Genomic DNA, 9256 nt, shown 5'->3' with positions numbered 1-9256 from the left:
CTAACTTTGCACACATCCTCGACTGGTGGAAACCCATTTGCAGGGCACATATATAGACATGGCTGGACTGGCACAAAATGTTGTGACTTAACCTAGCCCGGCCCAACTCCTTTGACTGATGTTGGCTCAGTTTACTGTCTATATTCAAAATTGATTAATGGACTGGTTCCTCTAAATTGTGGGCCAGTCTCTTGGGGTAAAATGGAGGAAAATAATAATTAAAAAGCACTGAATCGGCCCCAAGAAATGTTGGCCCACTGGGCATCTGCCCTGTGCGGCAGATGGCCAGTCCAGGCTTGCATATAGACAAACAACCATTCACACCGCAGGACAATTTAGATTCTTGAATGAACCTAACATGCACGCTTTTGGAATGTGGGAGGAGATTCAAATACCTGCAGAAGAAATACACGTAAAAAGAAAATAAAAAGTCAACAGTATGCTCATTATGATAAAAGGCATTGTTTTGAATTTTTTTGAAAGCGTTATGTGTCTGGAAGAAAAGAGGTGTTTGTTTTTTTTACATTTGCTCAACCAATGTGACCTTGTGAGGGGGCGGGGGTGTGGGTGGGGGTGGGGGGGGGGGATCTGCACCTACAGGAATTAAATCTACACCAGCGAATAAACCTGCTTTAAAATGTGCAAATGCACCACGTGTGTAAGATAAGACCCCCACCGGTGTCTTAGCATGAAGGAGACCTGAACCGTAATTTGAGACCATTGAGATTTGTAACCTGGAGCCGTTTTTCATGGCTGCACATTTTCTGTGCATTCGGCCTTAGAGATCCATTGTAAATGTCAAACATGGCCCAGGAGACTGCAGCAAGAAAAAAAAAAACACTTTCAAGTCACATGCACATCAACTGAAAAGTTTGAAAGGAAAAGATGGATGAGTGGATTTTCATAATATCATAATTCATCGTTCAGTCTTTTCCCCCTGTCCTATACTTTTCAGTTCAACACCCTTTCATTGTTGAGTACGTCTTCGCTTTCTTTGCTCTCCTTTGGACTCATCACTCCATCTTTTCGTTATATATTTTTTACACTGCAATGATTGCACTGCATGGATTTCATTTTTGGATCCAAACTATCTTTAGCTCTCCTCACCTCTTCCTGCCTTTTTTTCCCCTCCTCCCACGGTGCTATTACTCCACACTGAAACACATCATTGGATTACAGCGTGATTGAATGGACAGCTTTGTCTCCAGAGACGGGATGCATCTGATGAGTTTCATTTATATTTTTGGACAGGATGTTCCACTTGTTAAACGTTTCTAACAAACCATTTTTATGCATTTTTTTCCCTTTCTCTTCTTCTCTCCCTTATTTAGCACTTATCCCTTTCTTCCTACCTTTCACCATTTCTTCTCCACTGCCTTCATCCACCTCTCTCCTCCTCCTGTCCAACATCACACAATCCCATCCTATCCCAATCCAGCGCTCCCTCCCTCTACTCCTCCATCCCCCTTTATCTCTCCCTCCCTCCCTTTCTCCCCTTCATCTCACCTCCAGCCAGCCTCCTTCTCCTCCTCCTCCTCGATCGCACAGCATCCACTTTCTCTTTATACCTCTCTTCACTTGTCTTGCAGTCTCTTTCTCCTTCTCTCTGTCCTCCACTTGGCTCGCCCGTCAGCTGCTTTGCAGGCTCGCTGCTTTCCATCCAATCGCGGAGGACTCAGAGGCACTCAGGACTAAGTCTCTGTCATTGCAGGTAAGTGTGACTGTTGATCTTTTTTTCTTTTTTTTTTTTTTAAATAAAAGACAGACGTTATGTTGGTGTGTGTATACGGCATATTAATGAATAATGTCGAAAAAGACTTAAAAGACACGAGCAGTGGTACACAAGAGTGATGATGAGGCAATGAGTTAGTAAAAAGTCAAAATGAACGTATATCACCACTAAAGGGAGTCAAAAGCAGTTAAAGAAGTGATATAGTAGTAGCATAATTAGAACATGAAATTCAAACAGACAGCCCTTATTGCAGAAATGTAAACTATAAATATGATGGCAGGATTGTTATATTTTTCCATTTGAAATAACTGCATGCTTCCAACGGAGCTCAAATCCCATTCACAAACCGCAGCGGAACACTGGCGATGGTGATTGGTTCTCTCAAAGCTGTGAGTCACTCTGTGTGTGTTTGTGTGCATGTGTGTGTAAAAGGGGAAATCCATTACATTCCTTTACGAGTGCTGGTGAGTCTTCAGAGCAGACACTTGGATGAAACATTATTTTCTCATTACAAGGCCAACATCTATTCTTGATGATGACGAGTGTGTGGCACATTAAAGGACATTTTGCTATTATTAGTGCAGCTCAATATAACATCTAGTGGCTGTGACGGTTTTGCACCAGATTTAAGCTCTTTTTGTCCCCTTAAATCTTTCTCACTAGTTGCATCCGTCGGCGGCGCCGCGCTATATTGTCGTATTCATCAGCCAGTCCTCTGACAAAATCTGTCCTTCAGGACGAACAGCTGTGTCCTGAAGGGCAATGAGACTTTAGAAATGTTCTCAGGTGGATTATAATGGCTATCCAGAGAGAGGATGAGAGCGATGCACGTGCTTTAGTTTGAAGTTGTAGCACATTCTGCTAAAAATAAATAAACAAATTATGGGTTTGAAGTTATTTCTACAGTTTTGCAGTGCAAACACTGGCCATATTTATGATTTCAAAAAAAAATAAAAAATAGTACAAATGCATGATTGTAAAGCTCAATTGAATGGTAGCAAGTTTGGATATGAAGAGGACAAAGAATCGATGCTTGTGGAACACCCTATACTCTCCAGGACAAAAATCAAGAGTATGAACTCCACGGTTCCCATTTTCGTGCTCAGAGCAAGTGCAAAGTGCATAGTGGAAGCATAAGGCCTTTTTCCAAAAAGTCCTTGTGCAGTTTTCCTGGTTTTACATATTTTTATGAAATCAACAAATGTTTTGTTTTTGTTTTTTACACATTTTATATTAAAAATGTGTTCTTACTCTTTCACATATTCATGCATTAAGACAAATATTTTCTCTATTTTTTAATTTATAAATGTATTTTTCTTCTGTTTTTTTTTTTTACATATACACTTCAAAAAAGGTGCCCACCCACATTTACCATCTAAACAAATATTTTTTGTACTTAAATAGTTTTCCAATTATTTCATAATTTTATGAAAGCTTTATTTCCCTTTTTTTCACATTTTTTAATGCATTTAAAAAATATGTTCTTATTCTTTCATATTTTCATGCAGTTAGAAAATATTTTAATTTTTTTCTCACAAATATATGCTCTTAATATATACATACATATATATATATTTTTACACATGGCATATATTATAAATATTTCATAATGTTTTTCACATCTTTCAGCATTTAAACACGTTTGGACTTTTTTCACATTTACATGCATTTCTTAAATTTTCTTAAAAGTACGCGCTTGAAAATGTGTGTTGAAAATTTGCATTTTTGTAGTTTTTGAATGCTGAACAAATAAATGTATTTGGATTTTTTCCACAATTTTAAGTGTATTTTATGTAATTTTTGTATGTGCTTAAAATGTTTTAGTATTAATATTATTATTTTTATTCATCTATTTTTGCCACATACACAATACGACCACATTGGTCTTTTTACCATGCACCAAAATACAACCAAGTGTTATGTATTGTAGTTTAGCGACCTCTAAAGGCCACATAAATAACTAAATGAACCATATGTGGCGTTAATGGGATCCAAACCCAAATCATCGGGTCAGACGACGAACATCTATCTTACTGAGCTAACAGACCTGTAATTATTTCGGTGTTTTTTTTTTTGTGTAGATATGTATATCAATTTGTCACCGGGACTAATAGTTGGGCTTAATATTAGACTTTTAGTGAGGTTTTACACGAAACGTTATGTCTTCACATGGGACACTAATGGTGGAGGTTAGGAAGAGGCTCAGGTTGTAGTATGATTCACGTTACAAAACACATAGTCAACACATAAATAATTACCAACCAGACAACCCGTGTTCAAGTCCCACTAACTACACTTGGTTCACTTGATTATTTTGTTCGCTATTTACATGGTCGATAGGGGTCGCCAAGCTACAATACGTAACACTTGGTGAGAATATGAAATTGTGTTAAATCACCTGCGCCTCATTTTAGACCTGCTTTTAGTTGGTCTAAGGTCTAGTCTACTATCTGTCACCAAATTGTCAGGTGGGCCGGGGACGGGGTGTGTAAAAGAAATATTCTCTGTCCGATGGAACACTTAGCACGGTGCAACACGGTGTGTCAAATTCTCAAACACATGAATTTCTTTATTCATTCTTGGATATTTACCACCATATTAAAATGAACTACAACAGCTGTTGCCATACTTTCATGATAGATGAGATCCCAATCCACCACTGCCTTGCCTATAACTATCTACACACTGTTTTTGCCCCCCCCCCCTCCTTCCTTGCCATTGTCATCATTTTCTTTTAAAGTCATACAGCCTAAAGCTTATCACCGTTTCCCCATTCGATCGCAGTGAGGTGGAATAGATGTTAGCATGTCCACACTTGATTTCCTGGGGATTTCTGTAATTTAACAAGCTTTGTGGAGTGTGAAATGCCACGTGTGATGTAAGGCTCCTGGGGAGGAGTGCTCATTTTGTGACAGGAAGACATAAAGAGGTCCAGAAAAGTGGAGAGAGTTGAAAACAGGTGCGAATGGTGCCATGCAGGTGCGACTGCTGCTGTTCTCGCTGTCCCTGAGGTGGCAAGTGTCAGTGGTCCAGCTGTTTATATTTCCACCAAAGTTATTTTGACTATATGTGCCCGACCTGATCCAATTAAAGGCTGTGACTGACAGCAGAGAGCTGACAGGGGAGCGTTGTTGGATTGTGATTTGATATCGGACCTGTCACACGTTTGCCCCTGACATCACTTGTATTTCATACATTGCATTGCAACATGTTGTGAATGGGCCAAGGGCAAACAATGGCAACGATGCAAATTGGAAGAATGCATTGAGATGAGGACTTGACATTGACACCTGCGATGTTCTTGTGCTAATTCATTCATCTTTATGCGTGACATCTTAGCTACACGCTGGTACATATTATGTTCATATCACCACCACCCCCACACACAATTTTTCTTTGGCCTCTGTTCAAAACTAGTAATCCATCATACAAAACTAAACAAATTGCACAAATATAAGATGCTAATGTTTCATTTCAAATGTAACAAACATGAAATCATATTGCTGAATAGCATCAACCAAAAGCGAACATTATCTTCTCAATACTCTTTCTTATTGTAGATCTCTTTGCATTGCGCAACAGTGCCAGTGATCATATGATTAAGCAGAAATGCAAAGGAAATGACTAAATGGAGAAGTTGAGTTCATGGGTTCAAATCCACCAAAGCTGACTGACACCCACAAGATGTCTTGGTCTTGACTCATAATATCAACCATGGTCACCTGATTTGTGTTTCATTACTATTTTATTACAGTATTGAATAATACTGAATACTAAAGTGGGCAGTACGGAGACATAATAATTGTTCTACCAGCATGCATTCTGGTTCTTTATTCAGATCTCTGGGTCCTTCCGGTTTGGAGTTTGCATGGCATTCTCCAGATTCATACCACATTCCAAAAACATGCATGTTAAGTAATTTGAGTCTTGAAATTGTCCATTGGTGGACTGGGAATGTGACTGACAGGCGACCAAAGTCAGCTAGGATGGGCTCCATCTCTCCTGCGACTCTAATGAGGAGAAGCACTATAGGAAATGGATATTGAGGCCTAGTCACATTTTGACAACTTTGTATGAGTAGAAATCTCATTTAACTGCTTACTGTACATCTGTAAGGTCTAATTCAACATGGTCTTACCTTTAAAAAGTTTTTTATCCCCCCAGTTAATGAAATTTTCCTCAATACTCAATAGTATATATATATATATATATATACAGTATATACTGTATATATATATATATATATATATTTTTTTTTTTACAAGGGAAAGAGCTGCCATGTATGAGAGTGCCAGCAAAGTCAGCAGTCATATGGAAGTCAACTAAGGACATGAGCATTCTCTCAGCATAAATGTGACATGACGTCTTTGACTTGTGAGCATAAGATCACCTCGTTGTTACGCTTTCTCTGCCATTTTGCCGGAATAATTAAAACGTTCCCAAACACGGCACAGAGGTCGCCCGGAGAGAATTTGCATTTGCACTGATTTTGTCATGAAAAGTACAATTAACCTCACGTTCGGGGCACTCGTAGGATGTTAATTAAAACGAGATGATAATAGAATAAAGTGGAAGGCAATGTATTTTTTTGCTGAGCTGACAGAAATTGAATTTGGCGCATGACGCTGTCTTATAATTACATTTGGACGCTTTGCTGTCACTTTTAGGGTGAACAGCTGGTCACAAACATAAATGGACAGTCACCATAAACTGCTGATATCTAACTGTAATATAACTGGCATGACACTGGATGATTTTGCACTCACAGCACTCCAAACATTGATATTTTGCTTTGCGTTGTCTTTGCCAAGGTCAAAGACAGCTATTGTCTGAGGCAATGGCATGTGGAAAAGCTTTGACAGGCTTGCTGATATGCAACTTAATCAGTGAAAAATGCGCCTGACATGAGCAGTTTGGGCTTTATAATTGTGTGTGTCGCCTACTGATGCTGGTAGAACAAGTCATTTTCGGCCACACTGTGTGTGAACGGCACCCGAGCTGCAAGGGTGCCACCCACTAATAAGGAATTATGAGGGGGATGCAAGAGCATATATAGAAATCAGCTGGATTTGCCATGTACGGATTGGAATGTGAGGTCGCAGGTGGTTTCACCAAATTGTCCCGCCTGCATTGCTTCATGTCCTTTTGTCATACAGGTACAATGTATATCCAGCAGATGGCACTATTTTTTATTTTAAAATCTGTATTTTATTTTTTAACAGAGAGTGCTGTCGGTATCTAGTTTGCTAATTAAACAGCACGTGTCAATTTTGCTCATTGTTCTATAGCAGTGCCTGCCAAGCTTTTTACTGACAAGCATCCTGCCAAAAGAGATCATTGCGCCACCATTCCCTATTTCAAATCACACCAAGACATCTTATAGCTCATGCTGTGGGGAGATTGGCAAGAGGTCTCATTTTAACGGAGTCCGAGTTTTAAACCTTGTTTTCCGAGTCTCGGTGGATTTCACTACTTTGTCCAGTCGGCAAGACTTTTGGGCCATGTGTATGTCAGTCACACAACTGTCATAGTGATTCTTCATACAATAAACCAATTAAAAATGAATTTAAGTGTTAATTTATTTCCTATTTACGTTCACGTTGTCATCATATCGGAACTAGAACTACTTCCTGCTTCATATTGTAAGGAAATTGAAGAGTTTGGAAGGACATTGAGGAGGGTTAAGACGAAGCAAGCCTTGTCGGTATTTAATAATTAAAAAAAAATACTGTTTGATTAGACCTTTTGGTTTGTTTTGTTTGTTTTGTGTGTTTGTTTTGTGTGCTTTTTTCTCCTGTCTTGTTTGACAGCACCATTCTGGTTTGTGTGCTCAGTTTTAATTGGATGTTGGAGTTTGAATTAATAAAGAAAGCAAAAAAATAAATTAAAAAAATAGTTCCTGCTTCCTGGTCTACGAATCATCAGAAATGTAGTCGGACGTGAGCTAAGAGTTTATGGCGGCAAGTTTCCAATGTTACAATGTGTACATTTTTTGACGCAGCAAAACCAGAACATGTATATATATATATATATATATATATATATATATATATATATATATATATATATACATATATATATATATATATATATATATATATATATATATATATACATATATAGAAATATATATTTTTATTTTTATTTTAAAAATCTAGTCACCCTAGTTGTGAGACAAAAAAATCTATACTGTGATATATCAAAATGTTAACTCTCAGTAATCAGAATTTCATAAGGGTGATTCCGTTCAAACTAACCTGACTCACCAGATGTTGGTTTCACAAACCTTTTTGTGGAAAACAGCTAGTGGAAACTTTTGGGAAAATGGCAAAGAATAGGCTCCGCCCCTGCCATTACTCTGGACAGGATAAGTAGTAGAAACATGGCTGGATGGAGGATGGATGGCTATTGCTCACGCCTTGCTTATACCACTTCTGCTCAAAGAAAGCTGATTGGCATCAACTAAGATGGATTTGTGAGATTACAAAGCTTGTTTTCTTTCTTCTTTGCAAGGTCACATATAAACACAAACCAATGGTATCCAAACACTTCACTTTCTGTCCTTGAGGCAGTAGGCTACTTGTTGGGTTTATTCTGGAAGGTGTTTTCATTCAACAACAGCAGTGAAGAGTTGATGTTAACTTTAGAGTGACACTAGGTTTAGCCTGGCACAAAGAGACTCAACACATTTCTAATTAGAAAAGCCATGACCTCCTAAATGAGATCATTAGCAAAGCCACGGTCAGATGGGAACAAAGCGAGAGTGAAAATGGATTGAGACTTTGCTTAATTTAGAGCCTGCTCTTCTTTTCTTTTTTTAAGGAAAGAAAAATGAAAGAAGATGAGGATGTGACCTATTTTGTTAAGGCCACTTAAAGCCTTTATCACTTGGGAAAACAGGCATTATATTTATAGAACTAAGCAATTATTTAATGGTAAAAAGCATCAATAATAGGTTAAACGGTTAGTTGGCCAACAAATCTAAATCAGCATTGGTTGGTCTGAGTCTGCATATTCTTTCAATGGAGATGACACAACACCATCATTGGTAGCCTACTATAAAAAGTATACAACTAATAATAAAAGGGGTCTTCAAAAATAAACAGGAACTTCAGGTACTTCCAAATGGCAACATATGAATAACATCATATTATGTTGACAGTGCATTTCCTTTATAAACCGAAAAGACAAAGTCAAAGTCACGGAACTCGGACGTCACGGGAAAAGGTGTGCCCTTGCATTGCAAAGCACAGCTATCTGAGAAGGCTTAACTAACATGAAGAAACCAACTGTCAAGCGTCAAACGGAATTGCATATTCAAGCAACAGAGTGAATGACAGCTAATCTCAATAACTGAGATTATGCTTAAACGCGGACCAGCGAAACAAGCATTTGGCGTGAACAATTTCCACCCATCCTCCCTCCGGCTTCATAACCTCGGCCACATCCTGCTCCACATGTCCGTACAGCGTCGTCTTTTCTCTGCTTTCATCTGACCTTCATTCCTTCACCTCATTTCATTTA

At 38.4% G+C, this 9256-nt stretch overlaps 1 protein-coding gene across 1 annotated transcript in view; it reads left to right on the top strand.

Annotated features, from left to right (window-relative positions):
* The first annotated feature begins 1302 nt into the window (after positions 1-1302).
* pvalb6 (parvalbumin 6) overlaps positions 1303-9256 on the top strand; it is a 49174-nt gene continuing 41220 nt past the window's right edge. The window contains exon 1 of the mRNA XM_077559209.1: positions 1303-1711. The gene's annotated coding sequence lies outside the window, so the exon portion shown is untranslated. The remainder of the gene's footprint in view (positions 1712-9256) is intronic.

This window comes from Vanacampus margaritifer, chromosome 2 (genome assembly GCF_051991255.1).
Source record: "Vanacampus margaritifer isolate UIUO_Vmar chromosome 2, RoL_Vmar_1.0, whole genome shotgun sequence".
Lineage (NCBI taxonomy): Eukaryota > Metazoa > Chordata > Actinopteri > Syngnathiformes > Syngnathidae > Vanacampus > Vanacampus margaritifer.
The sequence above is the reverse complement of the archived record's forward strand: the minus strand, read 5'-3'. Positions and strand labels throughout refer to the sequence as shown.